The sequence below is a fragment of the Thermobia domestica genome, chromosome 10, assembly GCF_964235325.1.
Source record: "Thermobia domestica chromosome 10, izTheDome1.hap1.1, whole genome shotgun sequence".
NCBI classification, from domain to species: Eukaryota; Metazoa; Arthropoda; class Insecta; order Zygentoma; family Lepismatidae; genus Thermobia; species Thermobia domestica.
Window position 1 is genome coordinate 69,523,735 of NC_137463.1, and position 13,333 is coordinate 69,537,067.

Below are 13,333 nucleotides of genomic sequence, written 5' to 3' on the forward strand. Positions count from 1 at the left end.
TGCATTCCGAAACGATACATTATTCGTAAATTAAATATTTCCTAATCAACAAACCCTTGCGAAAGGGAAGTTCCCGTGCATCATTGGCGAATGGTCAACAATATTTGCTTAAATGTAAGCATGAGACAATTATTTTCGTTCCTTTTCTTTTCGTCATAGATACGGAAAAAGTCCACGGTCAGACGTACATGCAAAAGTTTATTTTCTGGATGATTTTGATTAAAAATAAAAACGTGACAGGCAACCAAAGAATACGGTTACTGATACATGTAACAAACAATCATTCTTCAAATTATCTAATTACAGGATTAATTTACAACAGTGCGTTTTGTATTACTATTATTTTTACGGCACCAGCATAATTCGCTGAGTTGTACCCTTTTAAAAATTAAATGATTTTGATTATGGGTAAAAATCGGTGAGCAGGTAACTCGTTCTTTTTTTAAGGAAATTTTTGCTTCAATTGTAAATGGAACTTATAATATGGAAGTAATATAATCTATGTAGTGTTCCGTTTTTTGAAATTTTGCTTGTACCAGTAAACTTAAATATATATACAGTAAGCGCTTTTTTATTGCAATTATAATATTCTGAAGAGCAAAGCTATAAGATTGCTATTGAAGAATAAATTGCAGCTAGAGGCCTCTGTACTGTTAATTTTTCAATACCTAAACTATTATGATAGTCAAACTATATTTTTGTAAAGTTAATAATGTAACTTAGGTAGGTTTTTCTGTATACTTTATTAGTAGCAGCGTAATTATGTTGGATAATAGCCTATGACCTAACTTTCATCATATTCTACATAGGTAAAATTATATCTATAAAATAACTACCTGTTTGAGGAACGTATATTCGGAACTCACTATTTACTTCTTGTGTCTCTTAAATAAATGTACATATTTACTTAATTAATATTTGATAATGGAAATGTTTAGCTGCATTCAGAGCCGTAGTTAGGGGGTCGAGCGGGCTGATTTCCTCGGACGCTGATAGCAAGAGGGTGCAGAATGAGCAATAAGAAAGAAAGAAAATATTGGAATGAGTAAACAACGCGTAGCACCTAAAAACTGTTTACGATCTATTAAATATTTTCTTGTGAACTCTGCTTGGAATCCAATAAGAGTCAAAAATAAGATTCTATTTGCTACTGAAAGAAAGTTATTATATATTGTTTGTTAATGACAATGTGCTTTACAAGATGGAGGTAATAACTTATAGTGTACGCGAAAGCATTTTCAAAATCAGAAACGGTCAAAGTCTAAAATACGTCTTTGGCGTTTTGATGGTAATGAATTTGTTCTTTAATCACGCTTTTCTACAGAATCGAATTAATCACAACGGTGAGAATGAAGGTATAAAAATGAGAGGAGCAGAGAGACACACGCAACCTGCTGCTCGCGCGGGTATATTAATAAAGCTAAGCAAGGAGAGCAACAAGATCTTGGAACTTGAAACAGTTGTAGAATAGGGTTTAAGGGGTCAGAACTTAAATGAACGAATTTCGTTTTTTCCCAAGACTGATCAATACCAGTGATATTTAAAATTGTATTCATATATGAATATATATATACAGGGGTACGACAAAAAAATTTGAAACTTGTGCAGAAGTCTTAAAATCATACCTAGTATGGTGTGGGGCCCCCTTTTGCGTTCAAAACAGCTTGGATCCGACGTGAAATGGACGTATACAGCTCCTAAATCGTGGTGTGTGGAACTCCACAAATAAATGAATACAGAGGAAGTGAGGCTCCCTTGAAGCCTCAGGGTTAGAGCGCTCGCATTTGCTCGCTTGGTCGCGGTTTCTAATCCTACTGGGAGCCCACAGCCTTAGATTCAATACCCGAGTAGTTACTTTCCTTTTTTTCGCACGTAGGACGGTGTCCCAGCAGTAGTGGGACATGTTGACATTTGTTTATTAGCTACATGTTGATATCAAACACACACATTGGCCACATTTCAATATTGATCATGCGATCGTACTAGTGACATTCATTTAGTTTATCCAGTTTCTTTGTGAGTCCCCTTGCACAATTTCAACATGGCCACAGTTGTTACATCCTTATTGGTATGCAACCGTGCACATCATCTTGCATCGGATTGATGGAATATTATTGGCGAATTGGCAATGGCTGTCATGTTCCTGATGCTAATCTTTACATTTCCGATGCTTTCAACTCACGTTTACTGAGTATGAGTGCATTTCTGGGCATTTTTCTTAAGTGCTTCCACACATGTGAATCACCCTCCTTCATCTGTTATGCTCTGCCGACACTTCAGATGTCTTTCTAGAGCGTTTGAGTACAAATCCGCCACACTTAATACTCAGAATGTCACTGTTGGCCAGGATCCGTACCTGGTCATTATGCATCCACACACAATGGGTATGAAGATATCCGCCATTTTGTTTTTTTTACAGATATCGACTTAATACAAACGATTTTTTTTTTACCTGGTGGAAACCCTATCAATTCATATCCATTTAGACCAATTTTCATTTGGCAGATTATCCCTACGTTCCTTTGGGGAATCCCTTGTGCGTGCATGGTAGAATTGTGAAACATGCAAAATTCAATACAGCAAGTATGACTTCTTCAGTGCATTTTATACCCGCTCTCTTTACGTTGGATAGTTTCCGAACTATTGGCGTCGGAAAGTCATTTTCCCAAGCTTTCGGCACCTTGTAGATCTGAAACTATGTCCGATAGCCGAAAGTTCAAGAGAAATTTTTTTCTTGTCTCAGTGACAGGAGTCACCGCCAAAGAGTTGTAACACTTATTTTCCAACACCCGATATATATATATATATATATATATATATATATATATATATATATATATATATATATATATATATATAATGTGTGTGTGTGTTAATAAATAAGTAATCTTAATATCAGAAAACTTCAATTCAGTAAGAAATTAAGTTATTACTGTAATTTTAAACATATGTCGTAGCCAAAGTGTAATTTTTCTCTTTCTGGTTTTCCTTTACATTTTACAAAATAATTTTACCTTATAAGAATGGAAATTAAAATGCAAGTTGTGTCTTTATGTATAGAATAAAATTACAAAATTTTACAATTATTACTGAAAGTTAATGCTGTCACCCATTTCTAGTAAGCATTTTGAAAGCACATAATTTCTAATATATTGAAATGTCATTTCTTATCGATAGCATGACACGTTGTAAATATTTATAAATGCCATATGTGTTCTCCAAGTGGATTTGTATAAAATCAAAGAAAGTGTTATGAAATTTAACAAAAGGTACAAAACAAGCCTCTTCAAAACAACTTTTACTTGTAAACAAATATATAATGATCACTTTTGCTTGTTGCAATGTTATTACCAAGCTCCTTGATAAAAAATCACCCCAACATAACAAGAAGCTGATTCTCTCATTTGTAAAATTAAAACTATCGTGGAAAGGTGCGTGTAAGCGGGAGCTGAATTCTCCTTCGTTCCGGATGCTGAAATCTCTTGCTACGGCTCACTCTGACTCTAACGTCGATTAAAAATTTGAAGCAGTAAGACTAACAAAATTTTGCTAAAAGATTATTGTTACTAATGGAACGACGCATCCGTATCAACCTAAGAGGAACAATTAAAGTTGGAATAAAACATCAGATGTAGTGCTTAGGAACGGTCAAGCAAGGCTCTCATCGCCGAGCTGTTGGTGGTAGTGCTAGAGGAATTTCTGCATTACGTGAGAAGTAAAACACAGTATATAATACATATCACGGTTTCAAGCAAATCCAACGAAATCCAGAATATCGTTATCTTCGGCTGATTTCAAAATATTAACCCTGTAATGGCGAAACGGTCAGTGGTTTTTGGTTTTACCCATTAGGACTTTTTCTTAGGAACACAATATCTACAACATATCACGGTTCAAACAATTCCACTTAACCCAATTTCCGTAAGGATTGGTCGGGGTTCTTTGTCATTTCGAAGGGGATCATTGCCCTGTGCAATCCTTTTCTCGCAAAAACGGCAAAATATGTATTTCCTACTTTGCAGTCATCTTTACACCGCCTGAGTTTCGTTTCTTAAATCTGGCCATTTTAAGCAACAGCAGCCTTTTTTGGAAAGGATCTCTTTGCCAACCTCAAGTTATTTTCAGAAAGAAACAAATTAAATACATGTCGATTTATTTTCAGTCTAGTATATATGTTCCAAGTTTGAAGAAAATTGTATGACGAGAAACCTTTGTGAAGTTATCTCCTTTACACTTTTACTTTTTGAACTTCATGGGTTTTTGCCCAAAGTCTTTAATTGTATTATTAGTCTTGAGCACAGAATACATGTGGCATATTCAATAAATGTAACCATCTGTGTACCGTATGTCACATAAATTTCTTTGAAATGTAAAAGTAGGTTTCAACGAATGTCACATGTAGTAATACACTTCGTGTCACAACTTAATTTAGTAATTGTCTGTGTCATTACTTATCAATACGGACTATGTTTTGAAAATGTAGCAACAATTTAGTAGGTTATCACAAGTCAGAGCATGTTATTGATATTGCAGGCAATTGAGCTTTAAGGTATGTTTATGTTAAATTAGAAATTTAAAATCGCAGCACCTTTCCTGGTGCGTTGTTTAAGAGATGTCGTTTTGGATACTGGTATGGTATAAGCAATCTTACAATGGAGGAGCTACGAGCTGTCATGAAATTACCGAAAGTTACCGAATCCCGCGAACTGTTTTAGAATCAAGAGCGCCTCTTTCTCTTTCTCAACACGGACTGGGGACCGGTCATCACAGGATTGCTTATGGGGTCATTGAATTTACGTATAATAGTGTTCAGAATGAGTTTAACGAAATCCTTAGAGAGTAAAAAAACGTGAATATGTTGCTCCACCAGTGTTCTGCTGAGAAAGAACAGTGTTGCTAATGAACAACTGTATGTCTACGTGGCCAAGATGGTTGAAACGTATACCTCTTCAAACCTGAAAAAAGATACAGTTAAAACAATGGAAATATTTCTTCCTACTGTCGCCCGCATCACCAAAAAAATTCTTACGCTTCTTTCAAACTAAAAGTTTCTCTTTACCACATTTTTGGATAATCGGGGTAATACTAGCTGATGCAAAAATGATATACGATCACAAGGCAGTATTGTTTGTAACTTCGAGAGAAACTATTGTTTTCTTTATTGAGAATCTACACAGATTGCAAGTATAGGATTTATACTGCAACTGTACAACTGTCTTCCTCACACAACTGGCGATTTCTTCGACTTCGTGCAGCACAGACATATCAATTTTCTCCCGCACCCACCATACTTACTAGGTATTGCTACTGTGATTCCCAAATACTATGACTTTTTAAAAGAGGAATGCATTTTCCATATACAAGATCCCTCGGAAAAGCAGTTTACCATTGTCCAACCTCATACCCAAGTTACATCGTAGATCATTTTGATAGGCTCATGCACAGATTGTGATGGTGTTTCGAGGTGGAAACTTTTGTTGAAAAATGGTAGAGAGATTGAACCCAAATAATGTACATGATCGAAGTTATATGTAAACGGCATGTATGTTTGATACATACATTTTACGAACTTAGATTTGTGTTGATTTTTTAACATCTCAGACAAGCGACGACGGCTCTCTTGTCTACATAATATAGACCTTTTGTTTATACAGCAAAAGGTATATATTCGTTTTTACTCAAACTAATGATACTGTAGTAATATGCTTTACATCCTATGCGTATTACAGTATTATTTATTAACTTGCACTGTAAGGTTTGTTAGAAATATGTACAAACTTGAAATAGTTAATTTAATTTGTTTATAGAATAGCAGCATCTATTGCATTTCATCTACATAAATTTTAATATTGGGGATTCGTCTATAATGAAATAATTATTTCAATAATTAAATAACATATCAGTTATTAAATCGAGATTACAGTATATTACAAAGTAATTTTGCATTTCTTTTTAGTTGACGAATAAGCATTGTGTACTAAATGACAGTTAAGCTTTTGCCTCTTGAATGATAGCCAGTCTTCAATTTCATCTACCGTAGATGTAAAATATATACATTTTTTTACAAGTACTAAAATAGCCGTTTTGAGCGTTCCTCCTAAATTAAGTGAGCGTTACTAGCCATGCGATAAAAAGTGTGTGATACTGTTCAGCAAGGGCGCCGATTTCTCTATAAATTTGGGGGGCATTCAGATGCAGAAGGTATATAAGTTAAATCAGGATTTTAAGACAAATTACATTCAAATTCTGCCAAATATTGTCTATTCATAAATTCAATAGGGGGCCCACATGAGCTTTCGGGAGCCCGGGCCCCCTGGCCCTCCAGGATCGGTGCCCTTGCTGTTCAGAGTAGTGTTTCCCTTCCTCTTGAACTTCTTTCGTTTTTCCTGATGCCTAAATTTACATTGTTTTCAATGAAATTGAATATTTATATCAGGAACATTATTTACTTAATCTATACTAAAGGTACAAATTGTAAATTAAATATTGGGAGACGCACTGAAGCGATAATGACTAATTTTCGAAATATTTTGCGGGAAATAACTTAAAACAACTCCGCATCATATGAGTGAATCAATTGCAAGAAAAACTTAATCTCTTTCTTAGTAATAAACAATGTATGCTATAAATAAAATTGCTGTGATTTGAGCAAGGAAGTCTTAATCATTGTTGACAGTCAATATTTTAGCTCAAGACCAAGTTTTGCCTATTAACGTGTTTTTAGTAACTCTTCTCTCGCTATCAGCCAGTGTTTCTTCCAGACATGATTTTAGGAGGGCACTGCCGCCCCCCCGGAGCTCTGAGAGTGCTCCCTTGGAGGAGACCAAAATAATACATCTATAATATAATAATAAAAAGAATATTACCAGCACTGCCCCCCTGAATACGAAGTGTGCCCCTCCGGAACATAGTTCCTGAAAGAAACACTGCTGTACGCGAGATTAAAATATTAATATGTGACGTTTCGAATGCAGACATCACATTCATCTTCAGGAATTACAGTAACGGGAAGATAAATTCAATGTTTGGATTGGAAACGTCGGATGTTAGTAGCTTCACCTGGCTGATAAACGAGAAGAGTTACTAAAATCATGTCGCCAGGAAAAAGATCAATTTTTTCTTCTATTAAAGTAATGTCTTTCTTGCACTCAGGTTATAGCATGTGGAAGAATTTGTTGGTCGTGAGTGTATGGGAGGGCAGTGAACTGAATTTAAAATTAATAATATTTAATTGTGTAGCAACTCAGTTCCGTAGACACAGATTATAATTTGGAATTATTGTGATAATGAATGTGGTGTAACAAATAATAATTCGTTTCATCAATTTAAAATACATTTTCTTGGATTACACTTCCCGCCGGGTCTAGGTCAAAACCCCCACACTCAAGAAATGTCAAAACGCCCACACGATCGGTCATAACTCCCACACAAATGGACAAATCTCCCAAACGCACGAACGGTGAAAACCTCCACAGCCAAAACCCCCACACTCAAGAAATGTCAAAACGCCCACAAAATCTGTCAAAACTCCCACACAAATGGACAAAACAGTCACACATAGCAACGGTCACAATCCCCACATAAATGGACAAAACCCCCACACAAATGGACAAAACCCCCACATGCAGAAATTGTCACAACTGCCACACAAATGGACAAAACTCCCACACAATCGGACAAATCCCCCACACTATGCACAACCAGAGTTCTAAATACACACAAACTCACATCAATAAACACATAATTCTTATTAATGGGCATGGAAAAAGTACACATTACGGGGCTTATCTTGCGTACAAGATACCGGTACCCCACAAATGTCATCCCCTCTTTCTCGAAAACTATCAGGATACAAACATAACTTTTTTTCCGGTATCAACAGTACAAACGATTTGCTTTCGAATGGTGCATTACAATTTTTTGTGCTGCGATACGTGGGGCTATCTTGGCGCCAATATAGGCCCCCAAATGTCATTCCCTCTTTCTCGAAAGCTATCAGGGTGAAAACAAGACTTTTTCGGTACAAACGGTACAAACTATGTGCTTTCGAATGTTGTATTTCAATTTTTTGTGCTGTGAAACTGGAGGGCTATCTTGGCGCCAAGGTACCCCCCAAATTTCATCCCCACTTTCTCGAAAACTATCAGGGTACAAATAAAACTTTTTTCGGTACAAACGATTTGCTTTCGAATTGTGTATTTCAAATTTTTGTCCTGCGATACGGGGGGGACTATCCAAGATATCCCCCGAGTTGACCTCTCAAGTAACCGTATAAGGAAAATGGTAAAAATGAAAATATTTTCGTTACAAACGTAGTACAAACGAATGTCCTAGTCATTGTTTCAATTTTCTAAAAACGGGGGGCTATTTTGCCAGACGTGCGAGACCTCTGGATAGAGTGGCTAATTTTATCTTATATAAACAGGTTTTGTTGAAAGAAGAGAAAACATTTCTATGCAGGAGTCAATCACGAATTCACATGTCAAGTTTGATTTTCAAGATCTTTCCTGTTGAAATCTATTATACCGTTTAAGTCTGATAATATAGCAGCCAACAAAGCTTGTGCACTCTTATCTGTTCATAATACAGAATTCAAACTTCAGATCTCTTTGAGAAAAAAGTGGAAGGCTTTGTCCAGAATACTACAAAGGACAGAAAACTGTACGTTTACTGAAAATCTTATGCACGATTATTACGAATGATTATAATATAAGTATTAGGATTATTTTAATAATACTAATAATCATACCTATCAAGACTGGAAGAAAAACCAGATCCCAAGGCTTCCAGTACGACATCCACAAATTAATGAGTCATGGATAATCAAAGTGAAGTACAATGGTTTAATTGATGAAATGTTAATGTAGAAGAATAAACGATCATCAAAGCTCCGATGTTGTCCTCCACCAGCTATCATGACCTACGATTTAACCAGGATCAGTAGCGACACCAACAGACTCTCAAACTGAGTCTCTCTTCTACTTATGAGGAAGGCTGGGGGATATTTGAGATGTCCGTGAGCCTGGCTCCAACCACACACACACAAATTTTAAAACGTGACAAAAATGTGTGTCTGCCATGAGTGTAGTATCATCAAAGATAACGATTGATCCCTAATTTTTTGATGCAGATAACATTAATTTCCTTTCTATGTTGAATCATCATAACAATTTTGCATTAATTTTTCACATAATTTATAACATTAATGATCCATTATTAAAAGCGGATGAGTCTTGTCCTACATGCGAACTAAACAATCACCTAGAGCGGCGCTGCGGAGATTTATTTATTTTCGCTTTTCGTAGTTTTTAACGTTACTACGACAACCATTATTGCAAGCTACTTAAAAGTATTAAAGCTAAGCATAGAGACGTCTGCAGAATTTCTTCAATGGTGGAATATACGAATTCTATGGAGAGCAGAAGATTGCTATAAAGGGGAAAGAAACTGATTCCGATGGGAGCAGAAGAACAGCACAGTAGAACAGTCAGGAATACGCACATACTTTGATTCATGCTTGCTCAATTTACCATTGTGATATGATTTTGGACTATAAAATATGTATTAAAAAATTTAGTACACTATTGTGAAAATAAGTTTAAGCAATGCTTTCTGGAAACAAAAAGACAATTTTCAGTTCCCTGGAAGCAAACACTAGAAAGAACATTGAAAGTCGAAAATAAAAACAGATTCAAGAAAAAAATAACAGGTGAAAATCCAAACAAGATAAATAAACGGGCACCAAAATAAACACAAAAGAAAAGAAACTGATAGAAGCTCGATCCGATTGGTGTTGTTTCTCAGAAGGACTCGTACTAGTTAATAATAATGATGGAAAAGGCTGTTTTACCTTTCCAATTGATCCCATAAGTTGAAACCTTTAATTTTATTGTAAAAGGAAACGAGGAGTTCATATGCAAGGTCTTCCTCCATGCAGGTTGTTTTATTCATATTCAATATGTTAATATTTTGTAGTACTTCTTGTATGCTATCTAAAAGAAAATAAAAAAATGCATCTAACTTTTTCTTTTACTACCACCGAAAGCAATTTAAGTTAATGAGAGTTATCCTTTTCACTGCTTTAAATATCTTGGTGTTAATTTATGGTTCCAAAATTGTCAAATTTAAAATCAGAAAACATGACAATCATTCTAATTTTAAAGTCATGTAGCATCGGTCCTAAACTTCAACCAAGCAAAAATCATTTTTTAAAGTTACGAAACAGCAGTAGTAAAATGGATCTTAAAATGTAGGGGGACGCATAATGTCACGCGTCCCTTGCGCCTGTCATATCCCTACTGTCTTTTTTTAGGAAGTCAAGGGATGTCGTAGATGTTTTCTGGAAGTGGGGTAACGACGTTCCCAGCGTTTCAACTCACTATTACCCTTGCATATCACACCATATAAAACAACAATTTTTACCCGCGTATTGTCAGTAACTACAGTAAAGAAACCATATTGAATTATTTTATATAAAGATAAATACATAATACTATAGAAACTAATTCTATAATACTATAAATACTAATATAATATTATGTAAACACAAATGAATATACGTATTTGAACATGTATTTCCTAGGAATAAGCACATTCGACAATTTTGCCATGACTATGCTTGGAACTATATGAGCTAGTAAGTCTCTTAGCCTTCGTAATCAAAATCTGTTTGAAATCAACATATGTTCACGGTAGTGGAATATTTTTCTTTAGGTAAAGGCACTTTAACTAAACAACAACAGAAAAGAATCATATCATAAAATCAGGCGACACTCAACTATCACAGAGGGTGACAAAATATTTTTCGCCTAGGAAGTCAAAACATCTAGAGCAGGCCCTGAAGTCACACAAATCAAGCAGATATTTAATTCATAGCAAATAGTTACCCGATACGTTGAAAGAATAAACTTGGAGGAAATAAAATATTGCTTTTTTTTTTTCAAATAATTCAACATACTCAAAACACATATTTCCTTGTAGAATGTACAAAGGTCACAAAGAAAAGTCTGTTGCTTCTTTGGAGGTCTGTGCTCCATCGGCCCTCACGTCGTGAGCTGAATGCGGATGGAGTAAAGGCGAAAGTCAATTGCGGATGGGAGTATTTCCAACATACTAACTCATTGTGGCAGTTCACTCATACCGTGAACTTCTGTATAGACAGAGTGAATATGGGACCTTCATACAGCGTCATAAGGGCGTATATGTTACACAAAAGCAAACTAGGGTCCAAAGCTACTGCAGCGGGGCGAAAATGTGCCAGGCCTTTGCTGACGGCGTTGTGACTACGCGGACAATGCAGCGATGGTTTAACAAGTTTTAGGATGGCGACGAAACACTCGAAGGCGCACCACATGCCGCAAAACCAATACATGTACAAAATGAAGATCTTCAGGCAGTATTTGAGGCGAACTGTGGCCATACATGTGAGGCACTTTGACTAAAATTCAGTATGAGTGGAGAAACCATTCTTCAGCACCTCCATTAACTTGGGAAGCACTACAAGTTGAGTCGATTGGTCTCACATTATTTCACTCCAGGCCAGAAGGTAACGCGATCAGACACCTGTGTTTCTTTGCTATCTCGTCGGTGGAAGGAGCTTTTTTTGGACAGAGTGTTGATATGTGATGAGAAGTGTGACCTGTACAAAGCTGCACGGCGCCGTCATCATTGATTACCATTCCATGAAAGTGTTCAAAAACAACTGAAACCAGTACTCCAACAAAAGAACGTCCTCATGTGTGTTTGGTGGACTGCTCGCGGCATCGTGCATCAGGAACTGCTACTAGCTGGGCAACAATGCAACTGTTTACTGTCAGAAGTTGAAAGAAAAACTCAAAACTCCGGAGCCAGCACTTTGGAATTAGAAATTGTTGCTCCTGTTAGAGGACAACGCTAAACTTCATGTAGCGGAACACCATTCTACAACTTGGATGAGAAATACTATTGCATCCGCTGTATTCCCAGGGCACTGAACTGTCCGACTATCACCTGTTCCAGTCTTTGGACAATCACTTTAGAGGACGCCAGTTGAATTCCCTAGTAGAGGTTCAAAATGCATGTGATACCTTCTTCGATTCACGGCCCACCAAATTCTACCATGATGTGATTTATGACTTCCAGAATGTTGGCAGAAGATCGTCGATGTTGACGGGAACTATTTTGGATCTTCCAGGTACGTCTCAGGTGACACACATCGATGTTCGAAGGTGGTGGGTGAAAAAGCGATAGAACGTTCTTGGTTACCTTTCTGAACTACCTTAATTCCACACTATTTCTTTGTCCGTCCAACTACAACCATGTTACGAAAGAAATTCACACCAAATAGAAGACATAGTTCTATAACACCATTCTGATAAGAACGCACATCTAGAGTTTCTAAGGTGTGATTTTCCAAGTTATGTTGGAAATGATATGATTAAACTATTCATATACAATAATAATAATAGTAAAATAGTCTGCAAGTTTATTTAATTGATAGATTAGAAACATGTCTGCTGGATCCATACTGAATACACCATAAGTATGAATGAGCTCCGTACTTCTAAACTTCATTATTTTTACAGAAGTTTAAATATATCACGTAAATAGTATTAGATATCGCCCCAGAAATCAATTACTTTTATTGCTCTTCTACGGCTTTTGCTGTGAAAGATATTTAATGTTGCTAACTGAATGTTCTTATGTGAATAGAGTTTTACAAGCCCAGATTTGAATAAACAAAGAACTATTAAAATTACATATATAACTAATGCATCGATCACCGCTATTAATCTTAGTCACTAGGGCACATAAGAACCATGTGCATATTTTCTTATCATGCATTAAATACCATAAAGTACATAATATGATAATAAATTGCCTTCAGTCCATATCTGATTTTCTGTCCCCAGTTTATCAACCACACTCTCACTGGTGTCGGAAGTACTTTTCAGCTGGGGGGCAAACTGCTGTCTTGAAAATAGGCGCGGGAATATAACATAGGAAAGATAATACGATATATGTTCGTAATGTAACAATTATTGCATTTGGTTGAACTATATAATAATAATAATAATAATAATAATAATAATAATAATAATAATAATAATAATAATAATAATAATAATAATAATAAAAATAAAAATAATAATAATAATAACAATAATGTAATGCAACTGTAAACAGTTTCGTAAGGATAAAATTTCCACCTACGAGAAGTTTTTAGGTTTACATCTTTGAGATTAATTAATCCAGGGGTCGCGGTGGCTCAGTGGTAGATCGTTCACCTGTGGTGCATGGGGTCTCGGGTTCAAACCTTGCTCCCGCCAAGTGAACTTTGTGGTGGACAAACACC